The following is a 24,097-nucleotide window of genomic DNA, read 5'->3' as shown; positions in this document are numbered from 1 at the left end:
ACATGTATATATATGTTGGAGTAATTAGGGATGGGTTATTGTTAAAATCAAAACTGTTGAATACTTTTACCTATCAAAATTTTTAAAAAAGATATAGCTAGTATTAAGTATTAACCTTTAAATAAAATAAAATAATTAAGTCAACCCTAAACTAATAAGTCACTAATCTCGTTACGTAACCAACAAAAATTCTACCAACTTTTTTCAACTCTTGTTTATAATTGTGTTTAATAAAAGTGTCTTTGTGGATGTGTTTAATAAAAATGTCTTTTTTATGGCTGTGTCTAATAAAAATATTTTTGTGAATGTGTTTCCTTAATGTATCAATATTAATTGTAATTAAAATATAATAATTAATTATTATTGGCAATAAGTTGACAAATAGTATATTAGTATTTTATACTTTTCATAAGTCATATTAGCTTCTTCCACTGCTTGCTTTCTTTTTTGTCTTTATGGATTTTTTTATATTATTATTATTATTATATCGTTAATTAGCAAATGGTTAAGAATTTGAGATGGAAACAAAACTTAACAACAACACGCTTATAGTAGTTACCAAGTAGTTACCTTCTCTTTCTCTCTCTCCCTCTTTTTTTTTTCTCTCCTTCTCTCCCTCTTCCTCTCTCTTTCCCTCCCCCACTCTCTCTCTATCGTTAATTAGCAAATGGTTAAGAATTTGAGATAACTCTGTCTATGTTACACTTGTGGTACATAGTCGATTCCAAACCCGAATATAGGAGGAGTGTTGTGTTAGGTCTTCGACAATCAATATAAAAACTTAGTCGAATCTTCATGACATGAATCAAAGACGTTATTGTGCTAAAGCTAGATCGTTGCCCGGAAGCAACGCGCTGTATGGTTCGAGTACAGTGTCAAATGAGCAAGGGCCGCTGCATCGGTGCTCAGATGTAGTGCTAAATGAGTAAGGGTTCCCGCATTTTCGTGAACGGACGAGAGTAAATAAGCTAGTTCACAAAGTAAAAGGTAAAGGTCGGAGCGACAGAAAGTTGAGATTTGGGACATGGAACATAGACACTCTAACAGGAAAATTCATGGAGGTGGTGGACACCATGACAAGGAGGAGAATTAACATTATGTGCCTAAAAGAAACAATGGGTTGTTGCGAAGGCTAGGAAGTTGGATACTTCCGAATTCAAACTTTGGTATTAAGAAAATGTGAAGAATAGGAATGGAGTGGGTATTATTGTGGGTAAGCAGTGGAAGAAGGATGTAGTGGATGTCAAGAGGGTGGGAGATCGGATCATCTCTAGCAAACTTGTGGCGGAAGGAGGTACTTTTCATGTGATTAGCGCCTACGCACTGCAAGTGGGTTCGGACGAATAACACAAGATAAGATTTTGTGAGGATCTAGAGAGTTTGGTCCAAGACATACCTTCGGGAGATAAGATTTTTTTAGGAGGAGATCTAAATGGCCATGTTGAAAGAGAAGTGACCGGGTATGAAAGTATTCACGGAGGTCATGGTTTCAGATTGATCAATGTTGAGGGTAAAACTATCTTGGACTTTTCCTCAACTTTTGACCTTCTCATCGCAAATACATATTTTAAAAAGAGAGACAAACATCTTATAACCTATAAAAGTGGCATGACAAGCTCTCAAATCGATTTCTTCTTGTTGAAGAGAGTCGACCGAAAATTTTGCATTAATTACAAATTATTTCGGGAGAGAGTTTAACAACACAACATAGGATGCTCGTCATGGATTTTCGTGTTGAACAAAAGTTGAGAAAAATACATCATACGAATAACCCAAGGACGAGGTGGTGGCGGATAAAGAGTGAGGAACAAAGAAGCTTCCTAAGACGGGTAGGAGAAGAAGCAAAGTGGGATATGAATGGAAGTGCGGAGGAGATGTGGAGGGAGATGGCAGAAGTTATTAGAAGAACAACAAAAGAAAATTTTGGTGAATCTAAAGGGATATGACCAAGAGACAAGGAGTTCTGGTGGTAGAATGCGAGTGTATAAGAGAAGATAAAGGTAAAAACTAAAAAGGCAGTGTTTTAAAAAGTGGTCTTTGTGCCGCAATGCGAATAATTGGGAAAAATATAAGGTGGATAAGAAAGAGACAAAAGTGGTTGTAAGTGAAGTAAGAACAAGAGCATATGAGGGTCTATACTAGTCTTTAGGTACAAAAGAAAGAGAAAAAGGTATATATAGAATCGCAAAGAGTCGTGAAAGAAGAACGAGAGATTTAGACCAGGTTAAGTGTATAAAGGATAAAGACGGAGAGGTGCTGGCTCAAGAGGAGAAGATTAATGAAAGGTGGAATAGCTACTTCTACGAGTTATTTAATGAAGGATATAAGACTCTTCTGAGCCTTGATCGGTTATGAACAAGGAAAAAAGATCAAAATTTTGACTACTATCGAAGGATTCGAGAATTCGAGATAAAAAAGGCTCTAAAGCAAATGAAGAATGGCAGGACAGTAGGACCTGATAATATCCCGATTGAAGTTTGGAAGGGCCTTGGAGGAAAAGGTATCAATTGGTTAACCAAGCTTTTTAATGAGATTTTAAGGTCAAAGAAGATACCTGATGAGTGGAGAAAGAGCACCTTGGTACCTATCTACAAGAATAAGGGGATATACAAAGTTGCGAAAACTATAGAGGGATCAAGCTCATGAGCCACACCATAAAGTTATGGAAAATGGTGATAGAACGGAGGTTGAGAAAAGAGACACAAGTAACAGAGAACCAATTTAGTTTTATGCCAGGTAGATCCACTACCGAAGCGATATACCTGTTAAGACAGATGATGGAGAGGTATCGTAGTAATAAAATGGATCTACATATGGTATTTATTGATCTGGAAAAAGCGTACGATAGGGTAGCAAGGGATGTCTTATGGAATGTTTTAGAAAAGAAGAGAGTAATGATTGCATATATTCGTGCAATTAAAGACATGTATGATGGGGCCACAACTAGTGTGAAGACTCAAGGTAGGGGTGACAGAGGAATTTCCTATTAGTATAGGATTACACTAAGGATCATCCTTAAGTCCTTACCTTTTCACATTAGTCTTGGAAATACTCACAAAGCACATCTAAGAACCTGTGCTATAATGCAAACTTTTTGCCGATGATATCGTCTTTATGGGAGAGTCAAGAGAAGACTTAGATAAAAAGTTGGACTTATGGAGAGAAGCTCTAGAAGTGTATGACCTGCCATAAGTCATAGCAAGACGGAGTATATGAAATGTAAGTTCGGTTTGCGAAGAAAAAACCCTAATATAAAGGTGAAGTTCGGAGAACATCCTATGAAAAATTAACAGTTTTAAGTATAATAGGTACATCATACAGGATAATGGAAAGATTGAACAAGACGTAAAAAATAGACAAATTAATGCTTGGTTCTGGTTTGTTTCAACAAACTTGTTTCTTTTTCAAATTTGTTTTTTCTATTTTTCAATCTCTTCTTTAAATTGAATTTTAGTAATTTCTTCATATTATTTTGGTGCGATATCCCAATTTCTATCGTGGTCTCCCAACTTGTATTTCTTTCTCAACTTGTTGCTTTTTTTTATAAACTTTTTCTCTTTTTCAATTAATTATTGAATCAACAATATTTGAAAAATAATAAAAAATCAACTCAAACAGTCTAAATGTATTTTATTTTGCTATAAATAAAACAAATTTAAATTGTTTCAGATATTTTTTATTATCTCCCTAACATCTGTTTTGATTAAGAAAGATCACCGTATTAATAAAACAAATATAAAAGATGCGAGTAACAGAATTTTTGTCTAAAGATAGCAGGTTTTTGACTTAATTTAACAAAATGAATCAAATGTTAACTCATCACTATGAAATTTAACATAATTGTATAAGATTAATAGTCAAATTTGCTCTTAAAAAATTACTCATTTTTTAAATTGATCTCCGAAAAATTAAATTAATCATATTAGTCTCTGAAAAATAAAATATAAGTCAAATTGATCCTTTTGTTAGTTAGTTAGATTATGATGTATCATGTTAAGTGCCATGTAATAAGATAATATAGTAGATTAATATCATGTATTACATAATGATTAGATGATATGTCAGGTGAGTGGCACATGGTATGTTAGGTGTTATATAACATGTCATAAATTTATTTAGAGTCAAATTAGTCCCTATAAATACACACATAAATCATTTTTATTTCTAAAATTTTAAAAATTGTTCAAATTAATTCTTATATATATTTTTTAATTTTTTTATAATATTAAATTTTTAATATTTTTAATCCTACTAATTTTAATCTCATTTTTTACATCTTAATAAACAATTTTTTTATATAAAATAATAAAAAAAATTATTACAAAATTATTTTTTCATTTGTATTTTAGATTTTACATTTTCCAATTTTAGTCTTTTTGTAGTGGAATTTTTTTATATAAGTAATTGTATGATCGACTTATTATTAATTATATATTAAAAATTTTAATTTTTTAGATTTTACTAAATAAATATAATAATTATTTTAAAATTTTAATCTTTTGAATCTCAACCAAAATTTAGTCTAATATATTACTTAGTTTCCCATTTCATCTTTCCGTATCTATTTTAGTTCAAAATTCATTTTAACAAATTAATTTTTTTTATAAAATATAACAATTGAAAAGATATATAGAAATGACAATAACTATATATAAGTAGTAATAATATTTTAAAAAAACTACATTAAGATATTAAAATTTAACGTGTGATGTCACAAATCAGGTTTTCAATTAGGAGTTCTACCACATCAATTTAAATAATAAAAAAATTATAAATTAAAAACAAAGAAATTAAATTTTAAAATAACTATTATATTTATTTAGTGAAATTCAAAAAATTAAATTTTTAAGTATATAGTTAATAATGATTTGATAAAATTATCTAAATAAAAAATTTCACTAAAAACTAAAATTTTAAAATACAAATGATAAAATAATTTTGTAATGATTTAATTATTTCGATTATTTTATATAATGAGAATTTTATTTATTAAGGTTTAAAAACTGATATTAAAATTAGTAGTATTAAAAAATATTAGAAATTTAATATTATGAAAAAAAGAGATTTATATAAAGAATAATTTGATTAATTTTTTAAAATTTTAGAGATAAAAATAATATATGTGTGTATTTTTAGGGACTAATTTAATTCTAAATAAATTTATGGCGCATCAGATAATACATAATATGTTACTTGTCATTGACCTGACATATCAACTAATTATCTTGTCATATGTGATATTAATTTATTATGTCATCTTGTCAAATGACACTTAATATAATACATTATCATCTAACTAATGGAACAACTAATTTAACTTACCTTTAATCTTAACTAATTTAATCTTTCAAAGATTAGTTTAAAAAATAATATTTTTTTAAAAATAAATTTGACAGTTGATCTTAATTGCATGTGTGGCATGTTAATTGCTCACATAAAATATATATTATATAAAATCATGAATTTAACCTTTTTGTTAAATAATTGCAAATGATTTATGCAATGATCCAAAAAATTTTCATTTTATGACCCATGATAGTGCAACAGCATTTATAAACCTGAATCTCGCCTCTTCATTTTCATTGAAATATAAAAATATATTTAGTTGATCATTTTAATATTATTTTCTGCAAAAATATTTTTAAAAAGAATATAAAATTAAAAATGATATTTTTTCGTTTCGAATGTTTTTAATTAAAAAAATTTATATTTATTTTTAGAAATTATGACAATAATAAATTATCTATTCCATAAATAGTAGTTATTTTCTGTTAGAATAATATTTTTACTTGGATGAATGTAATAAAAATCAGTTAAATTCTGAACTAAATTGAAAGATTGATTATTCATTGTGAAAGGAGATTAAAAAAAAGCATAGTAATTTCTCACTAAAAAAATGATAGGTAAAACAATCTAATTAGTAGTATAAGGGTTAGTTATAATATAAATCAGTATATATCCAAAAAAAAAAAATCAGTCTATAGTACATTAGTAATTGTATGCATCATGAAGTGAGTTCTGAAGAAAGGTTTGAGTTTCCTTGTTCTGTTTTTTAAGTAGTGTAGAATTCAATTTTGTGTTCTTTTAATTTCCAATTTTGTATCCCAATTAATTCAATAGAAAGTCAGGTTTTTATGATTGAATTTCCACAAACACAACATGTTAATGGGCCATTTCTTTGATGTCCAATTTAACATAGTTTTAGAAGAAAATTTATAACTTATATATGTATTTCTCTTAAATGAGCTTTAAAGTGTTGGAATTGGATTATGATCATAATTATGATTTACTTTATTTGATTAGGTTTGTGGTGTTGGTGAGAAGAATGCTAACAACATTTGGCAGAGAAGGGGTAGTACAAGCAAAAGGGTGTGGTGAGAAAGGTGATTGACAAATATGTTGGGGAAATTGAGATACTTGAAAGCAAGCATGTGCTGAGAGTCGATCAGGAAGAGCTTGAAACTGTGATTTCACAAGTTGGGGGCCGTGTAAAAATTGTCAATGGTGCATATCGTGGATCAACTGCGAAACTTTTGGGAGTGGATACGGATCATTTTTGTGCAAAGGTGCAGATAAAGAGAGGTGCCTATGATGGCAGGGTACTCAAAGCTTTGGAATATGAAGACATTTGTAAAATAGCACACAATGAGTTTGATGAGAATAATAACCAAGTGATTCTGTGTTAAGTTGGTTGAATAACATTGTTTGTTCTTATGTATCTGTCTGTAGTTTATCAGTTTTATCTATATGTGAGATCAGTCATGTCGATAATCTTCTCTGTTATAAGATTGAATGCATGCTTGATTGGCAATGGAAAAACTTTTTACTTTTCGGTAGTAAGAAAATTGCGGGGAGATGGTGACTGTAAGCTCCAAACTACAATGTTATACGTGCAATTAAATGATTAATGAACTTCTTGATTTAGAACGTAATGGTTCAATGTTCACAAGGTTGAGATGTTGTTCTTCTGCTTACATGTTTTGAGCCATCTCCTCAAGCACAAACAATATTGCACTGTTTGTTGCGTCATCTTCTTCAGGTATTATAGTTATTCATCCTTATACTTTTTGTGGCAGGGTTGGAGAAGGAACCTTCTCAGTTTCTTAGTTGACTACACCAACAAAAACGGAGACATGGATATCATTTGAACTTGTATCTGTGTGTTGTTGTCACATATCTTTTAAGGTTGCTATACCTTGATATACATTGAGATGGCGTATCCACTTTTGCAAATTTTTTTTGTTCTAATCAAATCTCTGTTCCCCAAAAAAAGTGGATTTGTTATAGATAAATCTTTTGTTTTTTGGTTTTACTTTTGTATAGGGAAATGTTTATCCCCAATTTGTATTTTCCTTCTCCTCATCTTAATGAAATTATTTTTATTTATCAAATCTCCAGTTGGTTTTACTTTTATTTATTTATGTTTCTGCTAGAGGGACAAAATTGAAGAAGCTTTAAGGCTGGCAGATTTATCAGCTGAGAAGCCTCATTTTTCACATTGTCTAGAGTGACTTCTTTTTACGGTATTTGAAGCAGATATATCCAGATACTTCTCAGAAAAGTTAATAATGGTATTTGTCTAATTTGTGAATTTCAACCTGTGGTTGTGCTTATGATTATATGGATCAAACAATGTATGTACTCTCGTGAACCATATTGTTACTTCAAACAAACTTTATGCCAAATTTTATGAGGGGAATCTCATTGAACCGAGTCTTTGCATATAACAAGCTCTGTTAAGCTGCACTTAAGGGTGGCATGAGCTCATTACAAGTGAAATGAGGTTCTCCCCTTATTTAAAATGACAAAATGGGTGACATTTGGGCAAAATGTTGGGAAAAATTCTTAAAGCATAATTTTATACACTTCCTGGATCAAGATTTTAGTTTTCTTTCCAAACCAAACACAAAATTAGATGCAGAAGTGTACATCATCAATGGAATCTCTTCATGGTTCTATATTCACAATATGAAACTGAATATTTATCTGATGTTAAAACAACCTGGTATTTGTCTGTAGTTTCTTTGTCATTTTCCTTTGAAATTTCATGGTGCTTAAACTTGATTCTTTAGTGTTAGGATCACATTGGTATATGATTTCATTTGATTTCCTCACAAAGATAAAATTTAATGTCTCACTTTCAATTGTCTCCTTTGTCCGATTCAGAATCGTCTCCATAGCAACTCACCTACATGTGCAGCTCCACTTGAAAAATATTAGAAAATAAATTAAAGAGACTTGTTCCTTTGCAAATTGCATCAATGATGAAAACCATTTAGATAATAATCACTCATTCTATTCCATAAATAAGCCATTTTAACTTTTCTGGTATATTTATTTATAACTCAATATATCAAGATATAAATTGTGTCTGAATACATTAATTTATAAAAGTAATAGAAGTATTAATAGGCTCCTTATGAAAATACCAAAGGAAGAGAGTAATTAATGAACAACTAACCTCAAGATTGTTTGAAATTGGGGAAGCATGCATATGGCTGTGAAGCCATTTTCTTGTTCCCAAGTGCTGCAATCTAATAATTGTTCCACTTTTAATGGTATCACCTTATTTGACAGAACTCCCTTTTTCAGGTCTAACAATCTGCAACAAAATGTTAATGCCATGTAATTTTTGAGAACTACATCAACTACTATTCCATCATGTTATTTAGCAATGAAGAATCTTAGCTTAGAAAAAAATGTCATTATGACTATTAAGTTTCAATGCATATGTCTACCAACAAAAGAGGTTATTAGGTGTTCAATAGAAAACAAGAAATTGCCATAAAGTACCATTCAGAATTTTTCACCTGTATACATCATACAAATACAAAGACAATATATTCTAAGACAATTATTTATCTGATATTTTGGCCATTAAAAAATAAGAATAGTAAAACACAATTTTTTTATTTTGTCTTTGTTTCATGCTTTTGGATTTACTTACATGAACAAACTTTCTGTACAGAGTCTTAAAGAACTGGATTAGCCACTATCAGAAAAAAGTTAAATTAGATAGCATAATTCAATTTTAATAAATAAAAACAAAAAGGAAAGAAACTATACTTATCCAGTAGCTATTGGAATCATCAAGAGTGGAGATACCAGTAACCGATTGTTGTTCACTGCTAGAACCATATGGAACATCTTGAGAATGCAAACGGCATTTTGTCTTCTCATACATCAGCTTCAGAACACTTCCATATGTAACCAGCACCTATATACAATATATGCTAACATCAAATTAATCTTTTACATTAGATTTTACTTCTCAAGGACCCTTAAGTGAATGTGATACACAACTCTAACCATTTAATCGTTGGCTATATATTAAAGTGAAATTGTTACCAACAGATTCATTAGTTTAAATTGACAATGCTATGTGTATGCTAAATAGAGCATAGCAGCTAAGAATATTGAGTGATGTGACACAATAATTTTGTAGTTGCAGTCACCACAACTCTAATTTACATAACAAGACTGCAATTTGTAACTGCTAATTCAGAACTTCCAAGGAACAAATCCGCAATAAGTTACAAAAAATAACAAAGGTGGCATTGAATCCAATCCATTTCAAGTTACAATAAATGGCAGGGTAATCAGATACAAACCGTTGCACATTATGCAGGGTATGAGAAAAAGTCGCATCCAAAAGTGTATAATATTGGAATTCTAACTTAATTCTATGGCTGAAATCTATCAAAACAATATAACAGCAATATAAAACCCTAATCACAATTATAACGCAAAAGTCTCTACACTGGCTGAAGATAAGGATCAATCATAGCATCACGTATATTATCAGAAGTAACATGTTTTCAGTATCAATAAACTACCTTATAATTAATAAGAAGTAAGACTACGCATTTATAAAGTTAATATATATAAACACCTTATGGAGGATATATAGCAATTATATATAAAGAAAGAAAGAGAAAAATAATGGATTGAATTGAAACCTCATGTGATTGACAATAACATATTGACAAGTTGACAACTATAAGGGTTATGGTCACATTACAACCAAAAACAATATAGACATTATCATCAGGGACAAAAATTAGTAGATAACCTCCTTGCTTCTGTGGCTCTGAGATTACATGTAAAGCAAGAATTGTTTTTCCAGAAGCCTTTGGACCATATTTCCACAACACGTCCTTACAACAGTTATATATAACAATCAGCTTACAACTATCACCCAATGAAACAATGAACCATGAACTAAGAGACAGATTTCTTCTTTATTTATCTCTTATTATATCAGATGAAATTGTGGAAGCATAATTGTAGGGGTGGCAACGGGGTGGGTGGGGGCGGGTTTTTGCTCTACCCGACCCCGCCCCGCCATAAAAAACCCATATTGAATCCGTTCCGCTTCTACTCGCGGCTAGTAAAATGTTAAACCCTAACCCGCTCCTGTGGGTACCCGTCCCGTCCCTACCCGCCCCTATAATTATTAAATCCAACAAATAATTAAATTTTAAAAATTATATAACCATCATTTACATACATAACATAAATAAAAATAAAAATAAAAATATGATATAATATTATTAATGATTTTACTAATTATTTTATATATATTACATATATTATATATTAAAAATATATGTATTTATATATATATTATATATACCGGGACGGGTAGGGGCGGGTTTAATCTAAACCCGACCCCGTCCCGCCCCGCCTAAGAACATGCCCCGTTAAAACCCGTCCGGGTGCGGGGACGGGTAATTACCCGCCCCGAACGAGTATAGGCGGGGTGGGTACCCGCGAATTCGAGTAGTGTTGCCACCCCTACATAGTGTGTGTTTGAATTTCAGTTTGTAAACGGGAGTTTGCATAGAATTGATTTTGCAAACTTGATTTTGATGAAAAGTAAGTTTGTATTGAAGTGATTTATGTTTGGCTATCTTTATATCAAAATGGATTATAGTAAAATAAATATCGTTTGGAATACACTACTCAAAATCACTTTTAGATGAAAAATTACTAAAATAGACATCAACTTAAATAATTTTTTATATTATCCTATCATTTTAATTTAGATATTTGAATAATCTTATTAATTAATTTTATAATAAAATTAATATATATTATTTTAAATAAAAATAACATATAAAAATTAGCAAAATAAAATTATATATATAAGAGTATTTTTTTGGTGACTATATATAAGAGTATTTATGTTATATTTTTTTAAAATTTTAAGTATTAACATAAAAATGTTAATTTAGTATTTTTTTACATCGTATTTTTTGGTTTAATATTCTTAATAATTTTATTCTTAATATTATTTTAGAATCTAACGTGTATGATTTTATTAATACTTATGATTAATTTTTTATTTAATTTATCTTTTTTAATAGGATCATAATCTATATTATAAAAAAATTACAATAAAAAACTATATATACCAGAATTATAATTATAAAAAAATATTAAAAATAATAAAATTAAATATTTATCTTGACAGTGATGAAAAAAATCTAAAAATTTTTTATAATGTATTTTATATAGTATATTTTTAGTTCTCTTAGTACTCTTTTTTAGTACCTTATAAATTTTTACTATTATTATTAAAAATAATAATAATAGAAAAGAAGAGCTTATATAAAGAGAAATAATAAATAATACATAATAGAAAAAAAGAACTCATATCAAGAGAAATAACAAGAAAAGAAGGCCAATTCACCTAATAAGAATTTCATAAATAATACAATAACATGTCTATAGGATAAAATTGATAAAGAAAAAATAGATGTTGAGGGTAAATGGCTAAAAGCCCGTTGGTGAAACGCAGAAGCTAAAAATTGTTATTTCTGGTAAACGTGGTTTTAAATACAAAATCACTTCTGCGTTTACCAAACTAAAAATTAGCCAAACAAAAATGTGAAGCTTTCAAGAAGGTTAGACGTGCTTTTTCTTCTCAAAGGGTTTGCCAAACACACCCATAATTGTCATGCAGTTGCCAAATTAACATAGCAAATTAAACGTGTAAGGAAAATCAGAAGTCGGAGCAAAATAGAAAATCTTTTCACCAACGACCAACTAGATTAATTTATAAAAAGGGTTCAATTTTTGCAAATGCAGAATAAATTAGCAAAAAACTTCGTTATACAAGAATTTAAAGATATCTTTGGAAGTCCACAAATTCTCAGTGCTATATCAAGAGCAAAAGGGGAAGAGGAGAAAAGAAGATGAAGAACATTGAAACCTTTAGAGGCGTGAACGAGAAGGTTTCTGAACCCAAATGAAGAATAATTTTGGTTTTTTGTTTTTTTAATATGTTTAACCTATATGAAGAACAATTTTGATTTTTTGTTTTTTTAATATGTTTTTGTTTTGTTATTTTAATTATTTGAAACTATAAAATTAGGGTTAATTGAATTCTAAAATTTGATTAATTTAAAAGGATATTTTTGTCTAATCAAATAAAAGAAGAATGTTTAGGACTTTTTATTTTTTATTTTTTTTACCAAAGATAGGAGACTTGAATCCGCAACCTCTTAATTGAATATAGGGAGACTATGCCATTTGAGCTATTACTCATTAGCTAGGATTTTTTATAAAATTAAATAAAAATATTTTTTTATTTTAATTTAATTAAAGGGATGTATTAATAAAAGTGGTGATATAATATATATTTAAAAAAAAATTTAAATGCTGATGTAAAAAAAAATGCCACATGGCTTATTACTATTTGTTTTTATTTTAAATATATCGTATGAATTTATCATCGTACCGTAATAAACACCTATAATGTTTATCTCAAAATAAAAAATACCGTGTTTTGGATTTAAAACATTTTCAAAAGTTAAAAGAGAAAACAATGAAAACATAAAAATAGAGTTTTTTATTTTGTTCTATTTTTTTTAAATGTTTTCCTTTAAAATATCTAATAAATCATATTTTCATGTCTAAAAACACTTAAATCAGTCTCATATTTTTTTTCGTTTTTAACTTTTTTAATTAAAAAAATAAAAATATTTCTAATTTAAAATACCGTGTTTGATCCTTCACCTTTTTTCTCTATATCTCACCCACCAAAATTATACCATTTCTCATGTCCTATCACCCACCAAAATTATACCATTTCTCGTGTCCTATCGTGAAAAACAAGCCAGTGCCTCCAACTCTTTTTCTACTTTCTTCCAGTGGTTTTTGGTTTCTGGTAACTTTTTTTATTGGCTTTTTCATTCTCTCATTGTCGTTCAAAGGTAAAAGATCTGTTTTAAATTTTTTATTGTTTGGTTGAAAATTTCTGCTATGCCGTCAAATTGAGTTCTAAAATCAGTGTTTTCATTTTTTTTTTTCTTCTGCTAGAGTTATCAATCCGTCTTTTAGTCTCTCTTTCCTTCTCTTCTATTGATATTTTTCATTTTTTCTCTTTCATTCAAAGGTAAAAGAGCTTTTTAATTTATGTTTTAATTTAAATTTTTTAAATTTTAAATTTTTATTTTAAAAGATAAAGTGAGATTTTTTTTTAAATTTCAAACTCTTCCCATTCTCTATTTTTAATTTTTTTGGTATTTTTTTTGAAATTTTATACTAATTTATTTTTTAATTTGATAGAAATATGATAATTTTTCTATTAGTATATGATAGTACATTTTTTTAAGTTTTTTTTTTAATTCAAAATTCTTAAAAATTTTCTACTAGTACATTTTTTTTATAATTTTGTCATAGGAAGAAACTTTTTTTTATGTTTCTTCGACAATATTAACAACAACCATAAAAATTCATTTGTATTTTTATTCAATAAAAAAGATTCATTGGTATTTTTATTCAATATAATTCTCTCTTTCTTAACAGTACTCTTATTTTTAAAATTAAATTTAATTCGTACTCTTGTCTTGTTTGTTTTATTTATTTTGTACTTGTACGGTATCTTTTAATATTAATATAATATATTTTTTATTTAAAAATATTAATTTTAAATATTTTTATTTTAAAATATTTTTTCACATTATTTTTTCAAATTCTATAATTGTCTCTTCTTTAAAAAATAAAAAAAAAGTTGTTATGAAAATAATTTATTTAATCAATAATTAATTAATAAAATACTAATAAATAAAAATTAAAAGAATAAACAAATTTTAAAAATATTAATAAGAAAATTAATTTTCTTCTTCTTAAACTTTTTATTTTAACAATTTATTCATTATTTTTTTAATAATTTATTTGTTATAAAAAAGATATTTAGAATACAAATTTTAATATTATATTTATATATTTTTTATTTTTAGTATATTTTAAGTATTCTTGATCAATTTATTTTATTATATTCTTTTTTATATATGCATATATCTTTCATTATTTAATTAAATAAAAATAATTTTTTTAATAGAAAAAATTAACAACCAAACTAATCATTATGTATAGTGTAATGAATCAATAGCCAATTTTCACATGTGTAAGTAGTGATTTTACTGATTTAAATTTGTATATACATATGCTACTTGGGTTTAGAACTTTTTTTTACATGGTTTATAGTCGTTGAGATATACCTTTTATAAAATGAAATAATATAACTTTAAAAAACTGTTTATGTTTTGCATTATAAATAATATTTTTTATTATGCATGCAATTAACAATTTTAAGATAGTAATTTATTTCATATTTGATATCATATAAAAATTAATATTAACTTAATAAAAAATTAAATAATTAAATTATAATTGAATAAAAATATAATTTTAAATTTTAAAATATTAAAATACATTTTGAAAATATGCTCACCAAATGTATTTTTATTATTTTTAACGTTTGAAAATAAATTATCTTCTCATAAATAACTATTTGGATAATGAGTAGGATAGAGTAGGGTTTGAATTCAACCCTAATTCTATTAAGACTTTAAGAGCGTGTTTGAGAAGTAGTAGAAACTATTTTTTTTTTTTTTTACTTTTGGAATTTGAATTATGAAAAAGTCACAATACGCGTATTTGGCACCATTTTAAAAAAGATTTTTAACTTTTCAAAAAATTAATTGGCAACTTTTTGAACAAATAGAAATCTATGACTTCTCTACTTTTCGACAAGTCATTATACCGCTTCCTTAAAAAAAATTTAACTTCAAAACAAAAAAATCTACTTTCCTTTTTTACCCTCTTTTGGCTGGAAGCATTGGCATTCCACCACCATTCTCACGCAATGTTTCATCAGCTGGAAGTACGGCCCCTCCATCACCATTTTCACTAATTATTCATCTGTTGGAAGTATTGATCCTCCACCATCATTTTCAGACAATCTTCCATCTGAATAACCTAATTTCAGTTTTAATTTTATTTTTTTCACATGTGATTTTATTTTTATATAGCTTGCTATTATTTTCATAGTTAATTATAACAATTTTTTGACCTCGGAGAAGGGAGTTCTAATAAGAGTAAAAAAAAAACAGCAACAAATATATATTGAAACACATTTTATATTTATTTTTTATTTTCACATACTATATCATACACAATATTAGTGATTAGGTTATGTAAAATCAATATTCAATATTGAAAAGTATTTATTATCATTGTTATTTTAATATTCATTCTCTTGCGTAAAAAAATTTGTATTTTTTGAGTTATTTATCCAAACACTACAACTTTAAAATAAGTACTTTTATAACTAAAAATCCAAACACAAAATAACTTATTTATAAGTTACTATTAATAAAAGTCCTTATGCTTTAAGTTTTTTTTTCAAAATAATTTATTTAAGTTATTTACCCAAACTAGGCCTAAGCGGGTTCAATTTGTTACTAAAACTTAACCCTATTCTATTCGTGGGTGGAAAACAATCCAACCCTACCTTAATCCTACTTGCGGTCAACCCGCGAGTATCTGATCCTACACGCAAGTTTTCACAAATATGTAATATTATTATATAATCTAATGAGTATGCAAATTAAAAATTCAATACAAATAATACAATCGTCCTATAAACAATATAACCATCAAATATTCAATTCTACATAAAAGTATTTACTTAACTTAATAACACAAATACGAATAAAATGTGATATAATGTTGTATTTATATATCATTAAAATAAAATTAATTTTTATATAAATAAAAGTGTTAAATTATTTATTAATGATCTTAACTCAATTATAAAGACTTTTTACACTAAGGTAATGTTTGTTTTGAGGTACTAGGATGAAAACTGAAAGATTGGGACTCAATATCATGTTTGTTAACCAAAAACGGGTACTAAAATTTCAATATTTGTCCTCAAAATTTTAGTATTTCAATACTTTTAAAAAGTAGAGATACAGAAGATTGAAATTTTTAGAGACGAAGACTTAAATTTTAATAACATTTTATACTTAAATACTCTTATTTTAATTAATTAATTTCAACTTTACTCTATACAAGTTTTATTTTTATTTCAATCTCTGTCTCACACTTTACACCAAACACAATACTGATACTTATTTCAGTCTCAATCTTTCAATCTCAGTTTTTCCATCTCCATCGTTCATCCAAATGCTACTTAAGTGAGAGGTCATTAGTTTAGCACTTACCTCTAACATATTTTTATAACATATACATATTATTCTTACAAATTCATTTAGCCACTAATGACAATGTAAATGAATACAATTTTATTTTTATTTTATGAAAATATTTTGTATTTTAAAAAATATTTTTTATTAGAATATCATATAAAAATATTTTATTAAAAATTATTGTAAATATATATTTTTTACATTTCCAAAACATTAAACAAATAAAAAGTTCAAAGTATTTTTATTATTATATTTTAAAATATAAGATAACTAATTTTTTTCAATTTTATTTTACCTTTTCAAAAGAAGTCATCTTTTTCATTTATAAACTTTTATCATATATGATTTATTATTGGATTGTCTTAAAATATATTATGTACAAAGTTTTTTCAATAGATATAATTTTAGAATTTTGGATAATTTTTAGGATTTAAATAATTTTATTGATAGAAGTTTATCTTTTATAAATATAAAATTATTTTTATTTTTTCAACAGATAGATTTATTATCATTTTGAATATTTATAAATAAAAATAATAATTTATTTTTAGTACCCTTAATAAATTCTAAAAATTATTGCTATTGATTGTTTTGTAGTAGTAGCTTTTATAACCATATTCTCTTTCTCAATTAATTATTGAATTCGTCACCTTTTTTTTTTTCAATGCAAGTTTCCAACCATTAGTCCGCTGCATATTATTCTCTCTCTTCATTAAATTTGTGCATAGCAAAACATTTGAGGAACTTGAAATCTTGAATATTACACATTCCTGAATCATGACAATTCTTTTTCCTTTTTGATGAGCTGAATCATGACAATTCTGATGAATCTGTACTTGGTCAACATTTTATTCAATTCGCTTTATTTGCTAAATATCTTTTCACTTATTACCTTCTTTATAAAGATTTATTGGATTCTCCCGAAGATTTAACTAATATAGATATTAGATAAGACTACTATTAATAAAATTTTTTATATTATACTTTTATTTTCATAGACATCATATATAAAGTATTTTATTTATTTTTTATAAATGTATGTTCTAATCTTTTGTTTATTTTTTCAAATTTTTTTCTTTAACTACCGTATATAATAATAATATTAATAATGTATTTTTTATTTTTATCAAAGTTTATTCTTTTTATATAAAAATTATAATTCCAATTCTTTCTATTAATCAACCAATATCCTATTTGGTCTCGAGGTACTAATGTCTTTTGTTGTAGTCAATTTTATGTTTATTGTTTTCTTATTTAGAGCACAATCAAATTTACCAATGAGTTATAATTCAAATGACATATTTTTTTCATACGAGGTCGGATTCGAATCTCCCTATTTTTGATAAAAAAAAAAGAAAGCACAATCAAATTTATTTAAATATTGGATTTGTTTGGATAAACTTTTATACATGCTAATAAAATTATAAAAATATAAAAACACAAAATCTCCTAATTTATTTATCTATTATCTATTATTAAATTATATTTTTTCAATTAATAGTATAGTTAACGTGGCATATTATTGAAGGTGTTTTGTAATTTATTTTATTTGATTTATTTAAATACGTTAATTAATAAATTATTTATTTAATTTGATTGAGATAAATATCAAATTATTTAATATTTTATTTGACCATATTAATTATAACTAATGACTGAAATAGATGAATTGATTTTATTTTAATTTGTATTAATTTTTAATCTTATGTTTTCTGATTAATAATTTCAAAATTATTATAATTTTTATTTAATTTAATTAAGATAAATATCAAATTATTAATATTTGATTTGACTATATTAATTATAACTAATTAATTATTTGATTTTATTGGAATAAAATAAATTAATTTTATTTTAATTTGCATTAATTTTACGTCTTATGTATTTCGATTAATATAGTTTATTTACATAACATATTTATAAGATATTTTTATTTATTTAACTTATCCTATTAATTTGAACAATTATAATTAATTTATTACATCAATTATTTAATTTAATTAGTTTAACAAAAATATTATTTGTACATCAAAATTAAACACTAAAATTAGCTATCAATATATTTGTATATAAATATATGTGTGATTTAATTTATTTTTAATGTATATTTATATTTCAACATGTATTTTATAATAATGACTAATTTTTATATATACATAATATAGTCATTAATTTAAATATATGTTATTTGATTCAATTTATTATCATGTTCGTTTATTAAAAGTTCTTCTTTATTTCTTTCCTTCAACTTAAATATTTTGATTTCAAATTTTATTTTTTATTAATTATTTATATATTTTTTATTTTAATATCAAATCTAATATTTCTAAATATTTTTTTATTATTTATTGTCTAATAATTATATGTCCACTGTCAATTATATTGTCATGAATATTTCTTTAATTTAAACAAATACAATTTCATTATTTTTTTATTTTATCTATTTCTGTATTTCATAACTTATTCATCATAAAAAGCTAATATACTAAAAGAGAATATTATTTTTTATCAATTATTCTTTTATTCCATAATACTATTTTATCAAAAGTAAAGTTTTTGACATATGCAACATCCGAAAAATTTATCTCCTCAAGAAAAAAGAGAAACACGTTTGATCCTCTTTCAACCAAATCTCTATTCCTCCTAAAAAATAAGACTCTACAACTCTGTTGAAAATCAAATAAATTATGTAAACCTAAACAAATAAATCTCATAATTTAATAATAAGCATAATCTAAAAAGAATAATATAATATGTACACACTCTTGATAAAATTAATAAGTCTAATTCCTAATGTTTATTTTAACATAAATTTAGGTAAATAAAAAAAAAAAACTAAATAACCATATATACTATGTAACATTTTTGCCATTAGAATGTCAAACTTTTAGTTGTGTCATCCTGATAATAAAAATATTACGACCGCTTTTATATATAATAATAATAATAAGTAAAAACTTTTACTTAAAAACTTTATTGACTTTTCTTTAGAAAAGCGAGAATAAAATTTTTTTCTTAATCCAAACATGCATATATACATTCACATCATCACAGCACGTTACATATTTAAGAATAATTTACGTTAGCAAGACACACGCATATATAATTACCATCACATTTCTATCCCTCTTTATAAAGATTTATAACAATAATAAAAGTAAGTGAAAATATCTAAGATATTAAGATAGATAAAGTACAACCAAAAATTTAGTAAAATTTTTATAGACTTTATCTTTTGTTTCTTGAAAAAGATAAGATTGTAGAGGATAATAAGAATTTAACCACACAGTAGAGGAGTTTCAATTAACGACCAATTTAGTAACTATCCACTTTCAGTTGCTAAAATTAAAATTTGTGAATGATTTAGTTATCAATGACAAAGCCAATCTAGTCAATCGCTAAAATCGGTTGCAATTTTTTTAATTTCGCGATCGAATTAGTAACCAAAACAAAAAACAAGCTTTTAGGGTATGTTAGTGGCTAAATCAGTGGCTATTTTTAATTTAGCAACCGATTTCGCAACCAATATAAAAACAAGTTTTATGGTGGTTGGTCACTAAACCGGTCGCTACTTTTAATTTAGCAACCGATTTTGTGACCAATATAAAAATAAGCTTTATGGTGATTGGTCACTAAGAAGTTGGTCACTAAATCGGTTGCTAAGTTTTAACATAGCGACCGATTTAGCGATCAACTATAAAATGCTGGTTTTAAAGCATTCAGTCGCTAAATTGGTTGCTATTTTATAATATAGCGACCGAATTAGCAACCGACTTAAAAATATGTTGATAAAATAGTTAGTCGCTAATTCGATTACTAAGGTAGCAGTCACTAAATCGGTTGCTAAGAATTAATATAGCAATCGATTTTAGCAACCAACTATAAAATCTTAGCATTAGAGCAGTTGGTTACTAAATTAGTGACCAAATTTGTGACCAACTAAAAAATAAAAGTTACAAATTAATTAGTTGCTAAATCAGTCATTGTTTTAAATAATAGAAACAAACTAGATTTTAATTTAAATTAAGAAAACCCATCACTTTTCAACCCTAACCCTAAGCTCTCTCCTCACACAGCGTCCTTCTCACCACCTCCCTCACTCTTCGGCGGAGTGGAGAGAGAAGTCGCTTTTCGTCGAGTCCTAGTGAGCGTCGTTCTCGTTGGAGCCATTCTCGTCAGTGCCATCTCTCCTTCTTGAGTTTATCGCTGTCTGTCCCTCGCCGCGTACTTCCTCTGCTCGTTCCGCTATTGTTGCAAATCATCGCATCCCCGTCTAGATTTGCCATTGCTCACATCCCGTCGTTTTTTTCTCAGTGTCGCCTCCTATGGTAACTTTTTCTCCTGTCTTTTCAGTTTTTTTATGTCATAAAAAAATATGTTATAGAGACTTAAATATGAACTTTTGTTAACTCTCCCCTAGCTAGTTATATTATTCTATGAACTTTGGATTTGTAACTGTGAATTTCTTTCTCTGAGATTTTGGATATGATTTGTCATGGTGATATAAAATTTGGAAATATGGAGTTGAATTACTTACCTAAGTAGTTCAAATATGATGATTACTTCGAAATTTAGAATTCATACGATGTCATTTCTTGTAGTTGCTCTTAACTCAAGTTTTATTTCTTTCATTAGGAACTTATTTATCAATACAAACTAAAACTAAACTTGTGTCTACTACTCTACTTAGAAGAAACTTGATTCTGATCTTATGTGATTGTTGATATTTACAGATTGATGTTCATAGAGTGTTTGAACATTTTTAACTTGATAATTTTTTCCGTGATTGAATATTTTTTTAATTTTTGTGTTAAGAGTGAAAATGTGAGAAAATAGAAGAGTATATTAATCTCATCAACATATTATTTATAATACAATGATTTTGTTATAAGTAACTCTTTGTGATTTTTTGCAGCTAATAAATGAAATTTGGATGCAATGTGTAGATGATAGCAGAAAATATATTTGATGGACTCTGCCTCTACAGAATATAGAGTGATTTTAGTGCACTTTTCAGGTAAAAGAAGATTATTTCATGTCAAATCCTTAAAAATATTTTAAATCTCACTTAATCCATAGAAGGGAGGGCATGCTTAAAATCAAAACCAGAACTGGCCATATGCTTCTTACATAATTTGATTCAATTAATTTGCTGATATTATCCCACAAGAGAGAGTTCTTTGTATTTAGATATTTTTAACAATTAATTTATTCTTAGCTACATCGCAAGTCTCAAATAGTATAGTATTAATATAATGATTAGTTTCATTACATAAGTTGAAGTTGGTTCAAGTGTCACATGCTTAATTATCCTTAAACAACGTCTTGGATTTTTTGTTTTGCATCTCACAATATAACATTATAGTAGTTTCATGTTTATGCAGAAAAGCTACTCGTTTTTTCTTATTATTTTTTGGCCTTGAGCATCGTATATGATAAGTCACAATATTGTCTTTATGTGTTTGCATATTTGTATCATTTTATTATCAAATATTTACTTTCTAATTCTCTCCTTTTAATAGAATTTTTTATTTTAATAAATAAAATAAATGTAGTATTTACTAAAATAAATAATTTTTCGAATATTTACCGATTTAAATTCTCTTGCCATATCTCGTTTACATTGTAAACGAGATAATAAAAGACAAATATTCAGTATCTATAAAAAGATGTGTAACCCTTGGCATTCTTCACACACATTTTATATCATTTCTCTATCTCGTTTTTCTCTAAAAAACAAAGTTGAATGGCTAGTAACAATCCATTTATAGTTGTGCTTGTTTATCCCAATTGACAATTGTTGCATGAGAAATGGCGACAACGGGTGACATTTGAGTGTCAGGATCCGATATTGTTTCGCACTCGGCGTGTGGAGACGTTGCCGAATTTGAAGAGTTTGATATTGAGCAAGTTCGGTGGTACACAAGCGAGGGAGATAGGTAGGGTGGGGTATAGGTTGCTGGCATCTATGGAAAATAGAGTCTTCCGGTTTCGACTATTCCGACTTCACGGGGACGAGCATGTGCGACTGATGTTTGACATTCATGGGAGGATCATGTGTGAACAGGTAATGGAGCTGTCCGCCGAGGTGGGTCACAGTGGTAGTGGGGGTTCCGTACACGAAACTTATATGCAGGACGACCGACCTCTCGTACCACCGCCCATTCATGTCGCAATTCCGGAGCATGAGGCGGAGGAGGATGAGAAGGAGTCGGACGAGGATTACATGGCGGACAGTGCAGACAGTGAGTCTTTCGATGGTGGCGATGAGGATGAGTTTGTGCCGGAGACGCCCGCCGGGGCTGTGTCACACCATGTACTGCCTCCACCTCACCCGATTTCGGCGCTATCGGTTATGTCAAGTCACAATCACAGTCTAGATCTAGACGCCATGCATGAAAGGACCCGGTTTCCGACACATGTGGAGTGGATTACAACCTAGACGGCGGTGTAGAGTTTCAGATCGGACACAGGTTCAGAAACCGAAAGGTGGTGCTTCAAGGTGTGAAGAACTACAGTATTTGCAGGAGCGCTAAGTACCGAGTGATCGAGTCTGAATTCTTCAATCAATCAAAATAAAATAAAACAATTCTTCAATCCAAATTAAACAAAAATAAAACTTCTCATAATTCTCATAAAATTTCGGCAACACCTCCCTAAAAATATGACTTTGCCACCCTTCTCAAGTCCCATCCAAACTATTTCTCAAACTCTTTTCAAATCATTTTCAAATCTTAATTCATTACCAACAAAATCAAACCAATTCCAATAAATCACAATCTAAACCAACTTCAACATAATCAATTAAAAATCATAATTTCTAGCCACCACCACCAATCAATAATTCAAGCAAACAAACAATTAGAGTCATCCAAATAATTCAATTCAATCCACAAGATTTACGAAAATTATAAAAGTACAATTTTTGCATTAATATCGACTTGTAACAATTCTTGATAGTAAATTGAATATAAGAAATTGCTCCTACCTCGATTGTCGAAATCATAAGTCGCAAAACGCGTTAAAACCCTTTTTCTCCTAGCTCACAACAGCGGCAGCTGCAACCACAGCTCCATAATGCTTCTGCAACAACAGCCGTAACCCCAATCGCGACATGCAAGTACCAATACTCACCCGCACCAAGAACGGAGTACGGCAGCTCTAGAGATGACCTCTGGCGAACTCCCTTAGCAACGGCTCTGACCACTGCTACTCAACAGCGGCGACGGTGACGGCAACCACTGTGACGAGTCCCTCTCGCGTGTCCCCTTCCTCGGCGATGGCAACGATTCTTGGGATCCCTCATCGGCGACCAAGAAGCACGACGGTAACTGGCGCAACGGGACGCAGCTCCTCTTTCCCCTCTTCGGCAACGGCTATGCGCGAAGCTTCTCTAGCAGCGGTGACACGTTGGTGATCTCTCTCTCTCTCTCTCTCTCTCTCTCTCTCTCTCTCTCTCTCTCTCTCTCTCTCTCTCTCTCTCTCTCGTGCTTGCGCGTGCATGCGCGGGTTTGACTCGGCAGTGATGGCGAGCTGGGCGCGACAGAGCTAGCAGCAAGGTGCGTCTCCTCACGCACGGCAATTTGGTGACA

At 28.1% G+C, this 24,097-nt stretch overlaps 1 long non-coding RNA gene across 2 annotated transcripts; it reads right to left on the bottom strand.

Moving 5' to 3' along the window:
- Positions 1-7,896: 7,896 nt before the first annotated feature.
- On the bottom strand, positions 7,897-9,955 carry LOC130962260 (uncharacterized). 2 transcript variants are annotated; one of them, XR_009079771.1, is made up of 4 exons: positions 9,837-9,955; positions 9,067-9,217; positions 8,462-8,602; positions 7,897-8,188 (listed from the first exon to the last, which is right to left on the bottom strand). It is a non-coding gene; the product is annotated as an uncharacterized LOC130962260 (long non-coding RNA). The 2 variants fall into 2 exon arrangements; XR_009079772.1 differs by lacking the exon at positions 9,837-9,955 and having other exon boundaries at positions 8,948-9,821.
- Positions 9,956-24,097: the final 14,142 nt, after the last annotated feature.

Source organism: Arachis stenosperma, chromosome 2 (genome assembly GCF_014773155.1).
Source record: "Arachis stenosperma cultivar V10309 chromosome 2, arast.V10309.gnm1.PFL2, whole genome shotgun sequence".
NCBI classification, from domain to species: Eukaryota; Viridiplantae; Streptophyta; class Magnoliopsida; order Fabales; family Fabaceae; genus Arachis; species Arachis stenosperma.
The sequence above is the reverse complement of the archived record's forward strand: the minus strand, read 5'-3'. Positions and strand labels throughout refer to the sequence as shown.